This window comes from Leptosomus discolor, chromosome 1 (genome assembly GCF_034619465.1).
Source record: "Leptosomus discolor isolate bLepDis1 chromosome 1, bLepDis1.hap2, whole genome shotgun sequence".
In the NCBI taxonomy this organism is placed as follows: Eukaryota; Metazoa; Chordata; class Aves; order Leptosomiformes; family Leptosomidae; genus Leptosomus; species Leptosomus discolor.
In genome coordinates this window covers 208,758,175-208,781,299 of record NC_141391.1, presented here as the reverse complement: position 1 = coordinate 208,781,299, position 23,125 = coordinate 208,758,175, and positions in this window count along the sequence as shown.

The following is a 23,125-nucleotide window of genomic DNA, read 5'->3' as shown; positions in this document are numbered from 1 at the left end:
AAATATTACCTGCGGAACGTAGGACTGCTCAATAACAAAGTCTGTCAGCACAGTAGGGGTAAAGTAAAACTTGTCAAAAAAGATGTTGGTTTCGACTTTTCAATGGAAAGTGGAAATAATGAAATATCTAGGTACATAAATAAAAAGAGAATAGGAAGAGAACTGTAACTTTTATTTAGGAAGAAAGGGAAAGAGAAGACAGAATACTTGGGTCAGCTCTTCCGAAAATTAGTTAGTTCAGTGTTCAAAGACATACATGTTAAGGTAACAGGAATAACAATACAGTAGCAGGAATTACTACGTAGATGGTAAATCCAAGGTAGATGAAGAACTCAGACAAGAATCAGGGAGGTAACTGGGAGCCAAAAAATTGATATGACATTACAGAACAAGTTAAGCAACTTTGTGATATCATTTGAGTGAATTCTAGCAAGTGGAATATTTCTAAAATAATGGTCTGTGGAAGTTAAGGCCTGAATAAGGTCTGATCTCTAAAGGATAAAAACTTTTAGGGCAGATTTAAGGAACAGAAAACTAAGGATGTGCATATACTCAGGAAACTGAGTGAAATGCATTCCACGTTTGATCATAGGTAGGTTGTTTAGACTAACTTGTTCCTGGGCTGCTTTACTAAGGGTAGAGGGAACTGGACATTGCTTTCTAATTTGGTACTAGTGAGATCATAACTATAGTGTTATGTCCTGTTTGGGGCTTCTTACTACAAGGAAGACTTCAATAAGCTCAGGAAAGTCTGGCAGAAGGCCATCAGTTTTACCACTGGCTCGGAGCACAGGGTGCATGAGCAGAGGTTATTCAGCCTTGAGAAGGAAGTGGGGTGGAGAGACGGTGTGAGGGCAGTGATCTAATTGCTGTTTTCAATGAGTTAAAAGTTGATGGTTATAGGAAGAATCATGTTCTTCCTCAAAGCACGTGTGAAAAGGACAAGAGGAAACATTCATAGGCTACAGAAGATATGCATACCGGAAAAATGCGAGGATAAATTCTTTGTAATAAGTGTGGTCAGAAATTGGAACAGTTTCTCTAAAAAGATTTTGGTATTTCCATCCGTGGAAGTACTCAAAACTCAAAACTCAACTGGACAAAGCCCTGAGCATCCTCTGACTTTGAAGTTAGCTGTGCTTTGATTTGGAACTGATACAGATGACCTCCAAAGGTCCATTCCAACAAATTATTCTGTAATTCTGTGATCTTTCTTTAATAAGGTAATTAGTTTTCTATACTTATCAAATGTGATAGATTTAACTTCCCTGGGCATATCAGATTTGATGGGGTGACATCAGAAGTTCTTTCAATGTGATATTTGAACTATGATTTGGGAACAGTTTATACATGTAAAATTCCAGGACAGAGTGGAAAAGAACTGTTTATACAGCTTTCCTAGGCTAGTAGTAATGGGTGGCCCCATAATAACTGACTGTGTGGATTGTTTAGGGAGTGTTATTTCAAACAAACTTCTCAGAGGGTCTTATCTTTGCATTATCAACACTTTTTTTATTCTTTAGGAAAGATATAACATGTCAAGATCTTTCTTGCAGTCTCTGGCTTGATCTTTGTTTTGCAGATCTTAGAGGCACCCCATGCACTTTAGCCTTTTGAATTGTTTTGCCCATTGTGCTGTCAGATCTATTGGCTCCTCCACAGCATGTGTTATTTTAGGTTTTAGTGATGATGCAGATTCCAGCTTTTCTATTTGTTCATTTGTTTGTTTCTGCCTTTGTTTGTATATAAAGCTGGAACCTCTTTATATTTCATCTACGCGGCTGTCCTGATTTGGTACAATCTCCACAGGGTCAGGAATAAATTTACAAGTGCAGTCTTTTTAGCCACTGATATATACTTGATCACTGCAAGAGGTTTAGCTCTGATAAATCCTTGCCATAATATACTTGATTAGGTGTTTTGATGTTTTCCTAATATGATTTTACAATAATCCACTTTTACCATTTACTTCTATGTAATCAGGTGATCTGCTTCTAAGATTTTAATCAAGCAATATTTCAGCAATTTCTATGCCAGTTTTCAGAGTGCTGATCTATAATGCTAGTGCTAAGTAGTGCTAAGTAGAGATCTGACTCTTCAGCTTTTTTGAAATGTCCTTTCAACGCTTTTAGTAACATTCCACACAAACCCATTAGGGAGTGAATACCAGAAACCAAAAGCAATATGCTTACAATCACTCTTTTGAAAGGGTTTTAAACTCATAATAGTCAACCTGTAAGACATACCAGTGCTGCTGTGGATATGTCATATCTCAGAACTGTAGGTGCATATTAGCATTATGCATTTAGCAATTGCATTCTTTAACGATGTTATTTATGGAGAGCATTATGATGGGGTTGAAAAAATAAATTCATATTACTCTATTATTTCCAGTACTATTTCCAAACATATGTCAAAAGCAGAGTGGTGAGTTATTTTTTTTTTTTCAACTCTTTTATAGGCAATGTCTCTCTTTTTAACAATATTAGATGCTGATGTTTTGCTTTACCCTTCATGGACCAGAAAGATTCTTCCTTTGTACAAGGGCATACTTGCTGAAAGAGACAGCCCACACTTTTGTATCATCTAGCTACTTCTGAGCTAGTTGCTTAGATGCCCTTTAGAGTTAAGAAAAACAAACATCTAGGGCACGATTCATCTAACATATTTTAGAGGACTACTTCAGGAGATGAGATAAATCATGTTCTAGAGAACATTTATGCTCTCCACTGGCTGTAAAGAGAGCTTAAACAATTAACTCATAAGGAGATCTTTATGGTGTGGGTTGCTGAATTTGGTCTGATGAATCCTGGCCTTTGTACCCTGATTTTAGACCTGAAATAGCAGTTCTATTTTTTTTTTAATCATTATTTTATTTTGTTTATGCAAAGTGATAACTTCAAAATAGTTTTATTCTTACTGTCATCTCACATATACTCAGAATCAACATCTCAGTGATCTAGTCGTGGATTTACCTACCTGGAAAACATAACATGAGGTATCATTTTCAAACTGTTTTGTTGTTTAGCACAATCAAATACATAATTGTAGGGGGAAGTCACGATGTTCTAGCACCCATTCTAGATGCACATCTTTCTGTGTTTGGTATGGGTTTTTTTTTAATGTGACCTTGAAGGATAATTTAGAGTTGACCCAGCTTTGACAAATTTTCAGTATAACTTCTGTGTTGACTGTGTTTATTTCAGTATGGTTCCTCATACTGCTGTATATTCTTGGAGTACTATCTAGGTAAAATCAACAGCAGGAGATTTTGAAGACAGTCCACAACACTTTGTGAATTTCCTATTAAATATAGTATAATAAATGCTTATCTTAGCTTTATCTTTAGGATATATTTTATTATTGAGCCCTCTTTGACTGAACAGTATACAAATAAATGTTATTCCAGCATCATAAATTGCAACTCAAATTGTATTATTTGATTTCTTCATTCAACATGACCTTGAGTATTCTCTTTCCTCTCAGAAATTACTTTTTTTTTTTAGAGAATGAAGGCATTCTCATAGGAACATTTTTATTCCTGATTATTACTCCAAGGCATTTTTACGTGGCTGTAAAGTCTTATGCAAAAAATTCAAGACCCAAGGTCTCTGAAAGATAATGATTAAAGTTAATAAATCTTTAGCGTTTTCTTTCAGGTCTTATAAAAATTGTTTTCCAGTTTAAATGAAGCACTAAAAGAATAATGAAGTATATTTTATTCATTTCAAAATGAAACTATATGCAAAGAACAAATACTGCCTGGTGATGCTAGTGCAACTTTCTATATATGTTTGGAGCTAAGCGTTGTTTTGAGTCGGGAGAAACGGTGTGTAACTGCAGGACACTTGACTGCACCTCGAATCCTGTATGTAGTTTTGGGCCCCTCACTACAAGAAGCACATTGAGGTGCTGGAGCGTGTCCAGAGAAGGGCAACAAAGCTGGTGAAGGGCCTGGAGAACAGGTCTGGTGAGGAGAGGCTGAGGGAATTGGGGCTGTTCAGCCTAGAAGAAGAGGAGGCTGAGGGGAGACCTTATTGCTCTCTACAACTGTCTGAAAGGAGGTTGTAGTGAGGTGGGGGTTCTCTCATCTCCCAAGTAACAAGCATTAGGGCAAGAGGAAATGGCGTCAAGTTGTGCCAGGGGAGGTTTAGATTGGACATTAGGAAAAATTTCTTTACTGAAAGAGTGGTCAAACACTGGAACAGGCTGCCCAGGGAAATGGTGGAGTCACCATCCCTGGAGGTGTTCAGAAAACGTATAGGAGTGGCACTTCGGTACATGGTTTGGTGGGCATGGTGGTGTTGGGCTGGCGGTTGGACTTGAAGATCTTAGAGGTCTTTTCCGACTTTAATGATCCTATGATGCTATGATTCTATGATTTTATGAGTTTATTCTCCGACACTATCCTACTTACTGTTCTTTTTCTTCTGTTTGATTCACAAACAGGTGACTGTCATAGAAGGATAAAAACAAAACAATACAAAATTAAAACATCTTTCTGTGAAGAAATAGGTAAAACCATTTATTAATTTCACAGAAGCCTTCGTTTAGTCACCAGAGTATGAGGCATTTCATATTCAGCTCAGGTTGGTAGTGACTTCAATTGGCAGCTTAACATAAAGGTCATGGCTAATTCTTAAGCCATCTGAGAATTGCTGTCTTTCATTTAAATATAATTTAAAAAATTACCTTTTAAATATCAGAACAATTAAATAATTTGAGATCACTGTCATAGCTTATCATTAGGTTTAGGTAAAAATATTTGTCATATAAAACATTTGTTGCACATTAAGTAGATGCTGCTGAGTTCAATTTAGAAATCAATAAGTTTTCTCAGTTTGTGCAGCACAGAAAAACAAACAAGATGACCATACTTATCCTTCCCATTTCTTAAATATATTTATCTACTTCTAATGAGTAGAATACTCTATTAATAGTACAACAAAATAAGTCTGCACACCACATCATTGCTAGTGTGTTTTTTTTGTTTTTTTTTTTTTTTTAAAAAAGGAAGGTTTTATTTAAGGCAATAAAGACAATGAATAATCAAAAATATCCTCACCTTTCCTCTTTCCCCATATCTGATTAAATAAAAAGATGTTACAATCCATCACAATAAAATTTTCGTAAACAAAACACTACAAGATCATGAAAATTTAAGTTTACTATAATTTTAAATGTCAGGGGAAAAGGAGGAAATTAGTATCACAAGTGATTTTTACATAATTTTAAAAAAAAAGTCTTCTAAGGTTTGCATGTTACTTTATATAGAAGTTATTTTCAGGAATTACTTCCTAGGGAGGAACTGGCTGATTGTAAAATTTTAAATCTGACTATTTGAAATTTGAAATGTTTCTTTGCACAAGCCCTGACACAGTTCTATCAGCTCCTTCTTCCTAACCATATCAAGCTTTATAAAATAGACCATTTATTTACATACCTTATCAGGAAGTTCTGTCTGTCATACACTTCAGAAAAAACTGTTAGGATCTGCAAATCTGTCAAATCATCTATGCTGAAAACTATTCTTAACCCTTCTGCCCTCAATTAATCTTACAGACAATTCCCATCATTTAATTGTTAAGCTTCTGACTTCCCATCATTTAATTGTTAAGTTTCTGACTACCAGTCAGCTTTACAGATAATCCTGCCCAAATCAGAGATAAACTTAATGTTTATTCCTCTTTCCTTCAGCCTTCCAGAAGTATTTCAGATAATGTCCTTAGAGTAGAGGCCATCTTTTTACTATGTTTGTGGTAGGCACAATGTAGTGGGAACCTAGTTTAAGGGTCAGACTTGCAAAGTTAGAGACATAAGAATGCTGATTGGTGCCTTCAGTGAGAAATCAGACTTGGGGTCTAGTGTAGTTGGGCACTTCTGGAAATCCCCTCATTAAACTGTCTTTATGACATTAATGATCTTAGAATAAAAATATTAAATAAAACAGTAAAAGAACACCTAGTATTTCCTCCTACCTGTAAATTTATATATTTTTTCTTTTACTTTTTAACTCCTTTTTTATGGATTTAGGTGTTAATGGGATTAATACTTGAACTGTGAGTGCCTCAAACTTATTTGTAAGCATGTTTCAAATCTAACAGGCCTCAATTTTTTATTTCTAAGGCTGAACATTTTTCAATGTGAAAAAAAATATTTTACAAACGTTTGAGCAAAATTGGGGCATATATAAACTGCAGTGCAGTATAGAGAATAGCCTAGGCCCACGTACAATGCTGTATCTCTTAGATTTACCTGTTTATTTTGAGGTAAATCTAGGCTTTCCCACATAGTGCTCCAGTGAACTATGTGGCTTCACCCTCAAAGGAGAAGAAAGTAAAGCCTAAAATTCTACAGGAGCCAGAGCTACAAAAGCTGTGGTGCTAGTGTCTGAAAATAATATGTAGTGGATTCTGTTTCTGTGGGAACAGGCGAAGGTAGTAATGACAGGTTTGGTATTGGATATTTCACTTAGTACACTGTTGTGTTGTTCAATAAACAGATGATTGTGGAGTAAAGGATGTACTGTGTAAAACTATGTGTTGAGAGAACAATTATCTTCTCATTTAGTGTCTTGATTCTAACACAGACATGGTTGTTTGGTTTTGTCTTTGGTGGGAATTACGCTGTTTTCCTGTTTAGGGGCTTGTTTTCCATGGTACTGAAACAAGCATAAGCGTTTGGGTTGTATGTTATTGTTTCTTGCAAACCTTAGTGTTATGAGAGAATCTGGCAGCAAACGACAGCAGTGTAAATTAATCTGAGGTGTATTCTCTACTTTTCAGCCAGCACTCTGAACCTTAGGCAAACAGATGGCTGAGGATTTCTCTGAAGGATTAAGTGCTTCATATTGAACATTTCCCAGGCAGTAATTTAGCATGCTACTTAAAGCCTGATTTTTTTTCACTTTTTTTTTTTTTTAAATATCAATGCATAAAGTAACAAAATTTGTTATGTGCTGTTCTATTAAGACATAAAAATTTTTAGATCACAAGCTACTTACTATAGCTGTGACATTAAGTTTCCTTAGTTATTATACAAGCCACTCATTATAGTTCCCCTTAGTATAGCTAATTTTTATCATCCATCAAAAGAAATATCTGAATATTATGATTCCTCACTTTTTAATGCAGCCAAATGTGTTTATATGGGCTATAAAAACCTCAGTGGTAGCAGCAGGCTCTTGATAGATTAGGTTCTCCATGACTACTTGCCAACTGATCAAAGCTGCTGATTCCAGCAATAATGTAAGCTCTTGAGTACAACGATCTTGTATTTTTCTCAGTATGACTACAGATACAGCAATTGGTAGAACTTACATAGTCTGTCCTTCAGGGCTAGCAGAGAGCAATCTTCCCCCCTAAGACATGAAGGGAAGAGGGAGAGACTGGAGGCTATTTTTTTCTGTGAAAAAGGAATGCACAGAGTTGCATATTCCTATTCCATTTATAGAGGGTACATTTGATTAATGAGGTGTTATTTTTCTTTGTTACTGTAAAAGCCTCTCCTAAGATTGATTTACTCCTAATATAATCCTTTGAGTTTGCTTAATCTAAAAAGTAATTGGCTTGCTACGTTGATTTTGTTAGCATAATTCAGTATTAAAGTGACTAAAATATGCATGATTTAACACCTTTGAAGCTGTTTCTCAGATGGGATGTCCCATAAGAACTCAGAGTCACAGAACTGGCCTGTAGTTCACCCAGTAATGCTAGTGCCAAGTTTACGTGGCGTATTGTATCATCTTTTGTCTTCCTTTCACTAAAATATTTATTCTCTTCTGGAGAATTTACTATGAACCGCAACCATTTACTTAGGATCCTCCTGGGAGGCTTGACTTCGCACAGAAACACCCATGAGCTAATGTTTCCCAGCTAGTGCATTTAATTCCAATAACAAACTTCCAGTGGCATAAATTTTTCTTTCATTTTTAACCAGCACGTGTTCCTTCCACTGTGGAATATAAAAGCTGCAGACAAAATACTTCGGTATTTCTGGAGTGAAAGATTTGATAGGTGACTTCTTTTTGTTCAACAGATTCACATTCTGAGTAGTGCTCATTCCCTTGGAGAAAGAGATAAAAATTACTCTGTAGAAAACAGACTAGGAGGCACTGCTACCTTACTGCTTTTTCTCTTCTAGAGTTGTGCTGTGGTGCCAAAAGGAAACAAATAAAAGAATGAAAATACAGTTTTTTGAATTCTGAGAATCTCTGCAAGGTTTGGTGAAACCATGTTTCAGTAATACCTTCCTTTAACAGAATAATGTATGTTCCTAGTCACGGACAGCTTACTTGTTGGGTCAGTTTGGCTTCTGGTCTATTGAGTGGTTGTTTCAATCATTTCAAAACCTCATACATGAGAAGGTATTAATATTTTAAGATATTCCTATTTTAACATTGCTTTTAATTTTTTTTTTGTATTTTCTTTATATAGTGTGTTTAAGAGAATAGTTCTAATGAAATATATGAAGTTTGATAATTAAGACTGCAGATGTAAAGGACATTATTCCTTTCTTCTTTACCACCTTTTTATATGAGTGAAAATTGTTCTGTGCCTCTTCAGACTCTCTTTTTTCAAGGCTTACTCCCACTGTCTAACATATTATTTCCTGGTCTTCTGGTTTTTGTTGCTCCTCTCTGAACTCTACTGAGCAGAAGGCACGGTGTCCACATGGAAGGCATCCTGTTCAAGGAGAAGTAGGTAAGTTGCAAAGTGGAAGGACTGTTCTACAGGTTGTTCTGATTTATGTGGTAATATAACGTTTGATTTAACAAGACTGTGTTGTTAACATATGCAACCTGTCATCCATTACAACCTCAAATCTTGGTCTGCTGCCTGCCTAATCACTTTTCACCCTGTGTTTAATTAACTGCATGTACCTGCTCAAATAAAGTAAACTGCATTTTTTACGTGCAGAATTCCATAGATACGAAGCCATTTCTCTAGCTTTTCAGTGTAAAAAAGTTAGACTTCAATATTGTCCTCCACTATATTCACAGTCTTCTCCGGGTTAATGTTGTAGTAAGAACATTATAAACGTTGTAATAAGAAAATCATAAAAGCTAACAAGATTTTTCCATTATCCCAAGACAGGTACCTGTGCAGTATACCTTGATACGTGTTTCATTACAGATAACTGTTCTGCAAGCATGGTTATCTATCCGGTTTTGCATCCAACCTGTAGCATTTTTATTCATGTTGTTTTCCTTCTAGTTTATGAGCTTTAATAGACTCAAGATTGAATACCTACTGCTTCTCCTCATCTGCAAGGCCTACTACTATTAGAGAAGACAATTACATTGGTCCGATACGTGCAAGATTCTACCTGCTATTCCTATTTAATTATTTCCTGGGTGATTAAAACACTTTATCACTTCCATATTTTTCTGGTTGGCAAAAAGATTCAACACCTAAAATCATAGGAAAGCAGGTAATAATTGGTGTGATTTGCAGATAACTTACTGAATGAATTTGACTGTAGAGATATTCAAAGGTGCTCAAGAACCCTGACTTATCAGCCATCTAAATTTTCTAAGGAGACAGGTCAAATTTGAGGCATTTGTGTGTGAAAAAGATTTTCCTCATAGAGTCATTAGTGCCAAAATGAGGAGTTTGAACCTGGATTTATTTACATTAGTACTTCAGCAGTACTTTACTGAAGTAAACAAAGAAAGCATATAAAAATGGGGTCTATGCTGTCATCATCAAACACCACAAAATTCCCCTTAACCTTGTACAGCTGCAAGCATCTTTTATTGCAAATAACTGTAAAATAACATAAGAAAGATCGGTTTGGGTATTTTAAAAATTATTTATTAGTGGCCCTCCTGGTTTTACTTTTTAATAATTTTTTTCTTGTTTATAAATAATTTTCGTTTTTAATAAGTATGTATTCTCCTCTGTATGTTCAGCTGCACACTGTTTTTATTTTGATACATTTTCATTTCTAGTATTTGTCTACATGTGCAACTGATCACTGAAGCAAAAATTGTAAGTAGTTGAGAACTTAGAGATTTTCTTTTTAATGGTTGATGAAATTAAAAGCCATAATGACACTGACATTTTCTCTTTAGCATGTGGATACCGACCAAAGTTACTACACATTTTACATTAAAAAAGAACATTCAAATTCTATCATTTATCAGTTTATTCTGTAGATAACATTTTCAGTTCCCAAGCTAAAAGAAGAAAGTAAAGTGGATAGACTCCTGTTTCTAAGCAGTATCACTTAGCTGTCAGGCATTATCACAATGACGCATTGTTTAGAATACAAATGCTATGAGGAACTATGCATCAAAGGAAAGTTTTCTATGGATTGATTTTTTTTTTCTTTTTAGATTTAATGAAAATGTAATCCTCTGAATTAACAGCTTGATCTAAAAGTCATTAAAATAGATGGAAACACATCCATTCATTTAACAAGTCTTTAGAGCAGGCACTTTAGCTTTTAATGCTTCTTTCTCTCTAGCTTGATGAGTATTATCTTCATTACACAGATGAGGCTGCGAAGTCATGGAAAGGTTAAATGTTGATTTTAAGACCACAAAATGAGGCAGTTGCAAAACCAAACCTGAAATATTACGAGTTCTCTGTCTGTACTTTGTATTCAAGACAATATATTACTGTTTTTTGTCTAAATAAAGGAATTGTTAAGACCAATTAAAAAAAAAAAAAAAAGACAATATATTTTAAAATATATCTTGATCTTCATATCATAAAAATTAATATTTAAACTCTGTTTTTGTGTAGAACAAAGAACCTATATGTTTCAAGAAAGACTTTAGTCAAATATTGTTGCATTACACAACACAGTGAATAAGAAGTCCATGTGTATTGATAGAAAATAATATAGTTATTTTCGTCCTCGTTAAGAAAAACATTGAAGTTTTTCTTAGTTATACTATTGAGTTCTCTCTGAGGTGTCAGTGGAATAAATACAAACATTTTCAGGGGTATTTTGAATGGATTTCTTAGGCTACTCTTTAAATGAGAGAAGTGTTCAAATAAAACTGTACGCATACAAAAATAAGTGTCTGAACTTAAACATATAAAGTGCTGTGAGAAGCGGGAACAAAGGCAATGTGGAGGTCAAGCACCAAAACGCGGTTATGAAAAAGACCTGTGCAAAACTGATGAAACACAGCACAGTAGGGAAGGTGAGAAATGGTGTATCATTTTATTGACCAAGGGGACTTAGTGACCAGTTACAACGGGCCTAGGAGGAAATTATATATAGAATTAGACAGAAATGAAATGCCCAAATTTTTTTTTGTGCTTCTTAAAATGTTCCATATATGCCCATGTACATTAACAGATTGCTGATAGGCAATAGAATTTCAATCTTTCATCAGGCTGGTAACCCCAAACATTACAGTATTTCCTATTATTACAATGCTATTAAATCTTGGACAAGGTGATATGGGAGTTTTTGAAAGAAAAAACCCTTCTCCTGTATGCTGCAGCACAGCTATCAGTGTGGGGCCTTAATTGATTTTGATGTGGACATGAACACTTCTGAGGCACTACCTTAAAGAGAGGGAGGGTGACTCCTTGCTGGGGAGGTGGAAGGAGGATACGGCCTCTGCCCTTTCATCTTCATCGCTTGAGCAAAGCCGCCATGCTTCCTGAATGGATAGAGTGGGCAGAGGAAGGAAGAAGATCAGGCCTTACCATATGGAGTTGACCTCAGAGGGCCAGAAGACTGATCCTGGCAATGATATGCTTGATTTGATTTTGCACTGAGTATAGCTTCGGTCTCAATCTAACCATGGAATTAATGTTGAGGTCCATCTCCATAGCTACTGTCAAGGAACCTTTATGCAAATGTAATGTCTGTGGTATTTAGAAGTCAGCTTATAAGTAGACTCTAACTCAAGAGAAATTGATTTTAAAGTGAATAGTACTCACCTTCCATAGCTATGTAGCTATAAGTTAGGTATTTTTTCAGAGTGAACTCCTTACTTCAGGCACATTCAAGGGAAATGTAGCTTCTCCATAAATTATATTGGTTTTAAAAGACCAAAATACCATCTCTTTAGTTTTGCACTCCACTCAGGTGTCCAAGAAGTACATTTGACTTTTCTTTGGCAACACACACATTCTGTACAGCTGAGCTTTCAAAAGTAGATTCAGAAGGTTCCAAGGATTTCAGACAGAGCATAAATCAATATGTTTAGTATAATTTAACTAAACTACTGCCACCAATTTATGTTCAGAGTCCCTTTGTCAGTGCCTTGACAAGAAACAGTAAAGCAAGCTTATTGCCAAAGAATCATGTGAACCAGAATGAGATAGCAAAAATTCTCCAGTTTCCTCATGTCCTTCACTAACTCCATATAATACAATGTATTCATGTTAGAATAATGTAAAAAAAGGTTATATTCTTTGTTTAAATGATACAGAAAATCATCAAATTATACTTCAAGTCTAAATATTAGGTTAGATTTTGAAGGCATTCTGTCCTAAGACAAAAATATTTCAAAGTCCAGAGGATTTTGCAGGGTAGCAAACCAGTGTTTAAAATCTGAAGTCTGGTCCCAGAGCTGAACAGAGGTTCTAAAATGTACTTAAGATTAAACTGTCTTTTATTTTTGCTGTTAGTAAGCGTTCACCATCCTTCTTCAGTTTGTATCACAGAATGAATGGAACCCAGGTCCAGAAAGAACAAAACGGCTTGTTTTTTTTTAATAGTATTGTTTGGAAGGAAGGCAAAGCAATTGGGGTTGTTGTAGTTTTATTTCTTTAACAGTCATCCTAAGTCAGTGTTTGCAAGCAAACCGAATGTGTCTGTATTATATTATTCTTCATTTGTGTTATGATCATTCTGAAAGCCTGAAACCTTACCTTGTACTCTCTGAACAGGCCAACAGTACCAAACTCAGTCTCTATAATGGATTAACAGGCCAAAGTGTATGTTTAGCAGTCTGTATTTAGTTCAGTGCAGCACAGGTGTCCTTGTTCTAGCAGGGAGATGGCAGCTTTTTTTCTTTTTTCAATCGCACAATAAAAAGTTGTAATTGTCACATTGATACATTCCTGATAAGTTCCTTATTATCCTAGAGCACCCAGTTGGGAATTCTGTCTTTTTTGGTTGCTTTTTTTTTTTCTCTCCTTTTTTTTGCAGGAGGCTTTTCCTGTGGTTTTGTTTTCAATTTTAGTATTATTTTTATTATTTTGGTCTTTTTTTTCCTCGGGATCTGTTCTGTTTCTACACTTTCCTACCTATCCTTCTCTATATTTTGTTTTAACGTTATTTCCCTTCTCTGCCATCTCTTATTTTTATTGCCACAGTCAGCCCCAAGGTAGCTTACATGTTTGCACTGTGAATTATTAGCAGAAATTATTAACACTGTGGTCCTTGAAAATGGATGGGATATGTCTTTGCAGGCTAGGACAACATCTGATCGTCTCACCTGTATCTTAACTCTGGAAGCAGTTGGGGTTTTTTAACATTGCTCCATAGGATCCTGTACAAATGCATACTCACGGTTAACAGACCTGAAGTGTAGACTGTGGCCCTGGAGCTTACCTTGTTACACTCACTTAATACAGCACTTTGCAAGGCAAGGCCTGCTTTGTAGGGCTAAGAAATAGGTTGCAGGATGACTGGGGAAAGGATTGGCCCATGGCACTGTTTCTTGACCTGAGAGTGTTGATTGACAGCTGGCTGAACATGAGCCGGCAGTGTGCCCAGGTGGCCAAGAAGGCCAACAGCATCCTGGCCTGTATTAGAAATAGCGTGGCCAGCAGGAGTAGGGAGGTGATCGTGCCCCTGTACTCAGCACTGGTGAGGCTGCACATTGAGCACTGTGTCCAGTTTTGGGCCCCTCTCTACAAGAAGGACATTGAGGTGCTGGAGAGGGTACAGAGACGGGCTACAAAGCTAGTAAAGGATTTGGAGCATGTCTCGTGTGAGGAACACCTGAGGGATCTGGGGCTGTTCAGCCTGGAGAAGAGAAGGCTGAGGGGAGACCTTATCGCTCTGTACAACTACCTGAAAGGAGGTTGTAGCGAGGTGGGGGTTGGTCTCTTCTCCCTCGTAACAAGCGATAGAACAAGGGGAAATGGCCTTAAGCTGCACCAGGGGAGGTTCAGGCTGGATATTAGGAAGAATTTCTTTGCTGAAAGGGTTGTCAGGCATTGGAACAGGCTGCCCAGGGAGGTGAGTGAGTCACTATCCCTGGAGGTGTTCAAGAGATGGGTAGGTGTTGTGCTTAGGGACATGGTTTAGTGGTGTTGATAGAGCTAGGACAAGGGTTGGACTCGATGATCTTGAAGATCTCTTCCAACTTAAACTGTTCTATGATTCTATGATTGCTACATAAATGGCAAAATAAGGAAATAGTTACTAAAATGACTGCCTACTTTTTCTTCTTATTTTCTATTTAAGCAGCAATCCCAAAAGACTGGCTGTCATTGAAAATTGGGATTTGATTTTCTGCTGAAGTGAATGCAAGTCACTCACTCTCTGATAAATCCTCAGATAATGAATAGAATACAAAGGTTTTATATTGGCTTTGCATGGATGTTCCTGGGCAGCTAAAGGTCCTGATAATTTTTGGCATGCTAAGTATTTCTCTTAGCTCTATTCTTTCTCTTACCCTGCATACACAGTTCTTCACTATATCTAGTAACTCAGTCATTATATTTGCTAGAAATACAGGAATTCTGCTTCTATGAATGTCCTATTAATCCTGAAGCTGTATTGAAAATGTTCTCAATCACCATCATTATAATCCTTGTGCACAGTAATTTATTGCTGTGGCTGTAGTCAGCAAATCATCTATAGCATTTACATGGAAGAAGGCAATCTTACTTGCCTCGCTGTTGCATCCATTGTTTTCTTTAGCAATTAATTCTGCATATCATGAGTGAGAGGCCTGTTGTGCAGTGACAATATTACACCATGTTAGCTGGGGTAACTGTGAATTAAAAATGTGATTTAGATAACATTTTCCCAAGCACCAAGAAAAATAAAGCACTATGGTTTGACTTAATCAGAGCAAAACAAAAGAGGGCAACGTAAATGATGTACTATAACAAACCAGACAGTGCCAGCAAACCAGTACAGTTGTGGAGAGGAGAATTTGCCCTCTTTTTTAAAAACAACAACAACTAACAAAAACACCTACCTGATAGTCTGTATAGTGTATATACACAGACATTCTTTGGTTAGAATACTTTGGCAGGACTGAATAGGGCAGTCTTTGTAGCTGAAACCTGAAATTCCACAGATGTGAAAAACACAGAGAACATTTTTTTGAACTTCAGAGACTGTGGGTCTTGGGCTATATTTTTTCTCATTTTGTGTAAGAAAACTTACAGAAGTTGAGAATGGAGATCAAAGGATATGCTCTCTTTATTTTCAGTGTGGCTAGGATTTCTCTCTAAGTTTGTGAATAAAATAAAAAGTTAAACTGTTTTAAAATCCATTTTCCTACTTATTTTTATGATGCCTTACAGTAAAAATTCCCAGCAGGTGTAGTGTGATGGCCAGTGCATTCTGCCCTGCAACCAGTCTAAATAGCCTGGAAAGAATGAGGGACCCTGGGGAGTGGAATATCATGCATGACAGGTCCAGCAGCTGGTCATAACCATATTGGACAGTCAGGACTGTTCAGGGAGATCTGTCACATTCCATCAACTTTAACACAGAAAATCATGTGCCTCAGGTATCAAAAGTTTGGGAAACATTGTCTATAGTATCGGGATGAATTAATCAGCTTTACTAACATGGATTAAAACACATAGCTGTGATTCTTTTCTTTGTGTGGTCAAGGATTTTTTCTCCTTTAAAAGAAAGTTCAATGTATTATTTGCATGTTAAACTCTTGTGGGTATGTCTGGGCATGTAAATCTTTTGATTTCCATGTAGAAAACTTGATGTGTTTTCAGAAAGCCTTCATGACCTCTTCTTGTCCAGAACTGGAAGATTTGGGTCAACAAATCTTGACATCTGCATTCAGGTTCTAGTCCTTAGGGATCTGAAGACCTTTGAATAATTGAGTTCCCACTGTTCATCTCCTCCAGTGAAAAGCTATCAGCAAGCAAACATGTCTGACTAAACCTATGTTGGGAAAAAAGAACCATACACATGCTGCTGTCAGTAAAAAAACCATCCAGTTAGGCCTTTGCCACCCCACAACAAGCTGAAGATTCTGTAGTTTCAATACTAGCTTGGCTTATTTACAAAGTCTAATGAATTGAGGATTCACTAGTGTGAATAAATACGTCTTCATATGAATATCTACATAATTAGAAAAGCAGGAGTATCTGGTGCAAGTAAAAGGCTATTTCTTCTACAAAGTCATTTAAAGCTTTTTAAACAAAATGTCAAAGTGTATGCTTCTCAGTAACTGCTGAGTATGTGCATGAAGGTTGATTACGTTACAAAATATGAATGCAAAAACTGCCACTAAGGTACATTAACATTCACGAAAGCTGATACTTACATCTAAAACACAGTGAGTTTGCAAAAGAGATCTTAATCCTAATTAGAACTGGTCATAACTTATATAAAATAATATTTGCTTTGCATCTGGCCTTATATTCATTTAATAATTTTCCTGATTCCTGAACAGTTGCCAAACAATCCTGAATTGCCCATGCAGCTGGGTTGGTGCTAATAGTTCCAAAGCTGACTAAAGTTTTAAGAACACAGTTTTGCAAATTAAGCATCAGCTAAGGCATTAAATACAACATCTCAGACATAATAATTCACCATCATTAAAGCTATTTTTAATGGGAACAGCTATAGCAATTGCCCATAGTTGGGAGGACAAGTAAGAATAAGATGGGTAGCAACACCAGCGTTTTTTCTTTGTGCTTCTGTGCATTTTTTCTGTGCATTCTATGTCTTTTTTGTCACATAGATTGAAATTACTGAAAATAAAATAAAATCTGAAACCAAGACACAGGTATTTATGAGCACAGTAGGAAGAAGAACTGAAGGCTGTAGAGCTCATTTGGCTTTTAAGTTATGGATGTCTCATTTTCTGGGAAGCTCTTATATTAGAAAATTCATAGGGTTTTTTTGTCAGGAATTGGAAACCATTTAATTTATTCAGGCAGATAAGAGATGTGGGTGTGGGAATTGCATATTCTTAGGACAGTCAAGAATCAAGATGAAGGAGTTGGAGAAAAAGAGGCCTAAGTTTCCCCATGCCAGCATGAGACTTCTCCAGGACTTTGGTATGTCAATTAATCTCTTTGTTTTAATTTATTTTAAACCTGGGAATAATTATATTTCTGTAGTCTCAAAGGCTTCGGAGATTCTAAATTTAGTAGTGCTTGTAAAGCCTTTGAGAGGCTTCATTGGTAGATGTACTAAATTATCACTACGTACTTACAAATATGCTCTCATTTTCTTAAAGGTTGATACTTCCTGGCAGCATTAACTCAATATTTTCAAGGGACAGATTGCTAATTAATTTTCTAATATTGTGGAACCACAGTAAAATTAAAAAGCACATAGTCCTACTTAGCACAATTTACTTAACTCTTTAAGTTTTGTAATACTGTGTATTAATACATTTTTCATATTATAAATATCTAATTTAAATTTTTTTAAATATTACATATGAAGTCACATAAGGCATAATATGGAAAACAGTCAGAGCAAGCCCACTTCTACAGTTCACGGAATTGTAGGAACCAGGTGATGGATGGTACTTTCTTCTCCCTTTCATGTCACCTCTGTATATTGCTTCCAGGAAAAAAAAAAAAAAGAAAAAGAAAAAGAAAAAGAAAAAGAAAAAGAAAAAGAAAAAGAAAAAGAAAAAGAAAAAGAAAAAGAAAAAGAAAAAGAAAAAGAAAAAGAAAAAGAAAAAGAAAAAGAAAAAGAAAAAGAAAAAGAAAAAGAAAAAGAAAAAGAAAAAGAAAAAGAAAAAGAAAAAGAAAAAGAAAAAGAAAAAGAAAAAAAACCACTATAGTTACAGTCTAAACCTTAGCATAAAGCCATTTCACCATTCTGAAAACTTCCTGCAGCTCTGATTGAACAGTTCCTGTCACATTTGCTTCCATCTTGCTCTTCCTCCTTATTCAGACTCTTCACATCAGCTTTGTTTTGTAGCCTTTTTATCTTCTCACTGTGTCCCATTTATTTTGCTTTTTTTTCAGCTGACTGGTAGCCTCTCCTAAATAAAATGCCTCACAGCTATCCAGTAATGGATAATTGGTACGTAAAGGAACTACCATTGTTTTTTTATGCCATCCTTATCTTTACATGTCTGCTGACTTTACCTCCCCTTACATCTTGAAAAGTTAGAATGTGTGTTTTAGTAGGAGGAGGAGCATGGGATACTTTATTGAGGTTTATTTCACTTAAATTTAGCAGATGTTTGTGTCTGAAGAAGTTCAGAAAACTATCAAACTCTGTTATCATTAACATATTTTGTGTGGTCCCTATGGTGAGCTCACCAGAGAATGCAAATTTGATAAAATAGAATGTAGAGTGATTGCTTTTCAGTAATATGTATTTAACACGTAGCAGCTGCCTTGAAAAGTTTGGGACCAGCAGGAAAATAATTTCATCTAGGATATGCTGAGTAAAGAACAGTTAGATTTGTAAACTGAGGGGTCTAGGGAAGGGGAACAGAAGTGTGTGCATTTGTGTTGTGTTGCAATACCACCTCAAGTTAAGTGTAGAAGTGTGGGGGAGAAGAAGATGATTGATTTGGAACAAAGAGAGGCAGCACAGACTTCTCATCGGCAGCCTTATCAGCAGGGGTAAGGAGGTCTTCTAACCTTGAAACTTGAAGTTTGTTTCTGAAAAGGATTGCCTAGGGGCAGAGGGAACCTAGATAATTATCTGGGCTTCTACAGCTGATATTAAAGTTCAAGAAATCATAAATGGCATTTAAACCAAAGTGTTGGATATGAGAATTAAATGACAGGATGTATTTTCTCCCTTTGTATTTTTCATCTGTAACACCCTGCCCAGTTTTGTAATCAAAGAGTTGACAGAAATTTGCTAAAATAAAATGTCTCATTTTCATTTTAAACTTGACTGGTATTTGAAGTGGATTCAGGTAAATAACACACTTTTATGGTGTTCTTACTTCTCCAGAAGAAAAAAAATCTAAACAGGATGTATGCAAATAAATCGTCTCAATGCCTAAATTCAAGCCGTTCTAAAATCTCAGATCTTGTGTATATTCCACTTACCTGTAGAAGTCAGACTGGTGCCTGATATCCACAGTGTGTGAAGCCTACTCCTGATTTGTGAGGGGCTCTGGCAAGGAACAGATAGTGAAAGGACAACCTATGACTCGAGGAGTGAACATTTGCTTTCCAGAGTAATAAATTACTGGCTACAATTTTAGTATAGAGCAGCAGGGTTTATAGAATTCTCTCTAAGACAGTTGAAAAATACCTCCTGAGTTTATAGTAATTTCCTTTACTTGTCAAATCCAGACCAATTATCTGCATGTAATCAGTTTCTTTGGGACTCATGTATGTAGGGGTTCATACGAACAATCACGTAGCAAAAAATTTCAATTACTACCACAATTATCAGGAAAAGGCCATTTGACGTCCACAGACTAGAATTTTGCTTATTTATTTTTTAAATGTCAGTTGTATCTTGTTTCCAAAGAATTCTACTATTCAATAAATAAATTCTCTCCATTGTAGTCTTATGTAATTAATAAATTGAAGTCCTCACAAAGAATAGAAAAATGTTCATCTGATGATAGGGCTTTCCTTTTCCTAGTGAAGAAGAAAAATCACATTTGACTCTAGGCTTGTTGCACACTTGGGTTTTATTTTCAGAAAAGAGTAAGGCATAGTGGAGAAGAAGTTCAGAAGCTTTAATGAGCCAGGTTATTCAGGAAAAAAAATTAGAAGATAAGATGTCAAGACCATCGTAAAAAAGCCTGCTTTTTTTTTTTTTTTTTTCCATTACAAGTTTCTCACATCCTTTTTGAATATTGCGCTTTTCCAAGAAGAAACCTTGCACTTTTTCTCCCAATGCCACTTGAGGACAATAAAACCTGTGTATAACCTATCTTTCAGATCACCCTTGTAACACTTGTTTTACCTAAAAAAAAAATTCCTTTTGCTCAAATAATTTGTTTTCACATGATGTTAATAACAAAAAATAATATTCTCTGTAAATTCTTTGCAAGAATTCAGTAGAAGCTTTTGATACTATAATACTGCTGTGATGCACAAAAAAAAAAAAAGTCAAGGGTTTTTTTAATTAGTGTTGTCATGCCCCCTGTTACTATTTTATCCTGAGTCTCATGTTTTTCAGTGTTTCATTAAAAGCTCGATCTCTTGGAAGAAATTAGTTGGACCAAATTCTTAGCTTGTTCATGGGAACTAAGTTTTTAAATAAACCATCGCATGTAAAGAGATTCATAACGCTATTAATTCTCAAGATTTTATCTAGTCCTTTGTCCTTCAGGTTGTGGAGAAAAACCCAAGATCGTAACTCTTAAACATTCAAATCAGATGGGAAATAAAAATAATCCAATCTATAAAATGTCTTAAAATTCATGAGTTCTTTTTTTTAAACAACAGTCTCATGATTTATTGTGCCTGGCTTGTGATTTTTTTGAATGTCTGGCTTTGAGAGTACAGTTAAATATAGAATGTTCATTGATTTTATTCAATTCAGTTTCTAAAACTTATCTGTCAAAATTTTTCTGCCAGTACATTCAGGTTTCCATTTAGCTAGCTGATCCGTTTTCAGAAAGATAATCAAACTTCTACTTAGCATAGTGCTATAATTTAATTAAATTGTTCTAAATATACTTTTATTTTCAAAAAAGGTATGTTTTATTTTCTTATAATAATGTTCAATACTCTTTGCAAAATTTTTTTTTTTTTCTGTATTGCTTTCTTCAAGCCTTATGCTCTGCTTAAAATCTTCACTTAACAGCTACTAAGACATTTTGTACTTCAGTATCCCCTTAACACTGAAACTATCTAGAGAAAAAGATGGAAATATCTAGGGTATGTTTAAAAGTGAAAAGTATATAGAACTGCCAGACTGGTGAGCAGCAGGAGGGGCTATTCATGAGCAGTGCCAAATCTTCGTAGAGAGCAAAATGTGTCATGTCTTATATCATTTAGGGGGTAGCACTGTTTAGACAGACAAGGCAGAATGTTTTTTTTTAATTCATATCATGATATCTGATCCATTAAGTATTCATCTTAATTGTAAAGTGTTAAGAATGCCCAAGGAAGGTGAAAAAATATTCAGCCTAGCACAGTGGAGAGTAAGATTAATCTACCTCTTCCTCTCCATGTGAAAGGGCTTTCTAATCTCTATAGACTTTCTCTGTTTATTAATGTAATATTTGATACTGATGCAATATTTCTAAAATTTCATTCTTAACTGAGTCTTGGTTTGGGAATTATATCCCACTGAATTTGAACAAGACTTAGAAAAAGCATGTTGAAAATCACTCTCCTATGCCTCAGTGTCTGAACTAAGAAAGAACTGAACAAACAGTGAAAGGTTTTTACAGTTGGTTTTGATTAGACTTAGCTCCAATTGTATTTGAGTAAAGTAAATACCTGGAAAAAAAATTTTTTTCTTTGAAATGCTGTTTTTCCTTAGTAGTTGTGTGTAGCACCTGCACGAACATCACTTTCTAAAACAGATCACTCATTAGAGGGCTTAGACATATTGTCAGAGGTAACTTTTGCTTACTTTATCTTAAAATAAATATCAGTGTGCAGTATCTTTAATGTGCTGTTGATTTATGGTCCTCAGAACAATTTTGGTCTCCTGACAATAACTCATTCCTAATATGTGTTTTAGGGGAATGTGTTTTAAAACATAACCTTTTAGACTAAAAGCATCAATTAAATGAGGCAAATGTGCTATAATTACAACAGACATTCGTGAATACGTCTCAGAGAAGATTAACTTAAAAGCTAATTCTGAACACTTAAATGTCAGTTCAATTATTAATGGAAAATTTACTGTTTGTCACAGATGATGAAATACACCTCCTAGATTGTAGTTTTTCCAGTGAAAATTGGAAGGTGCTGCGTATTTTGCTATTTGATGTCCTCCTGATTATGTATCTGGTCTACTGCAATGGGGACTTTGAAGCTGACGGATCAGTATTCATGCCATTTAATGTATAGCGTATCTACTTTGAATGCCATGACATAAACAACTGTTTCTGTTCAAGCAGAAATTCATGCTATGCGTTTTTTCCATTGCAATGTATCTACCTTTTTGTTGTATATCAGTGTCAAAAAAATTTTCATTTTTATGTTTCATAGTAATTAGATCCCAGCATTTGAATATGCAAATATTAACGTATCTGTATTAGGTTTACATGGTAAGGTTTTGGTAGTGGGGGGCTACAGGAGTGGCTTCTGTGAGAAGATGGCAGAAGCTTCCCCCATGTCCAGCACAGCAACGCCAGCTGGCTCCAAGAAGGACTAGCCGCTGGACAAAGCTGAGAAGGGGAAAAAAACTGCTGCACAACAGCAGCTGGAAGAGAGGAGTCAGAATCTGTGAGACACCAAGGTCAGTGAAGGAAGAGGAGAAGGAGGTGCTCCAGGCACTGGAGCAGAGATGCCCCAGCAGCCCATGATGAAGACCATGGTGAGACAGGCTGTGTCCCTGCAGCCCATGGAGGTTAACGGTGGAGCAGATATCCAATTCAGGTGGATGCCTGAAGGAGGCTGTGACCCTGTGGGAAAGCCGTGCTGAAGCAGGCTCCTGGCAGGACCCACGGAGAGAGGAGACCATGCTGGAGCAGGTTTGCTGGCAGGACTTGTGACCCTGCAGGGGACCCACACTGGAGCAGTCTATTCCTGAAGGACTGCACCCCACGGAAGAGACACACACTGGAGCACTTTGTGAAGAACCATAGCCCACACTGGAGCAAGGAAAGAGTGTGAGGAGTCCTCTCCCTGAGGAGGAAGGAGCAGCAGAAACAACCTGTGGTGAACTGACTGCTACCTCCATTCCCCATCCCCCTGCACTGCTCGTGGGGAGAAGGTAGAGAATTTGGGAGTGAAGCTGGGAAGAAGGGAGGGGTGGAGGAAGGTGTTTTACAATTTGTTCTTAGTTCCTGTTATCTTATTCTGGTGTTTATTTGCAATAAATTAAACTGATTTCCCAAAGTCGAGTCTGTTTTGCCTGGGATGGT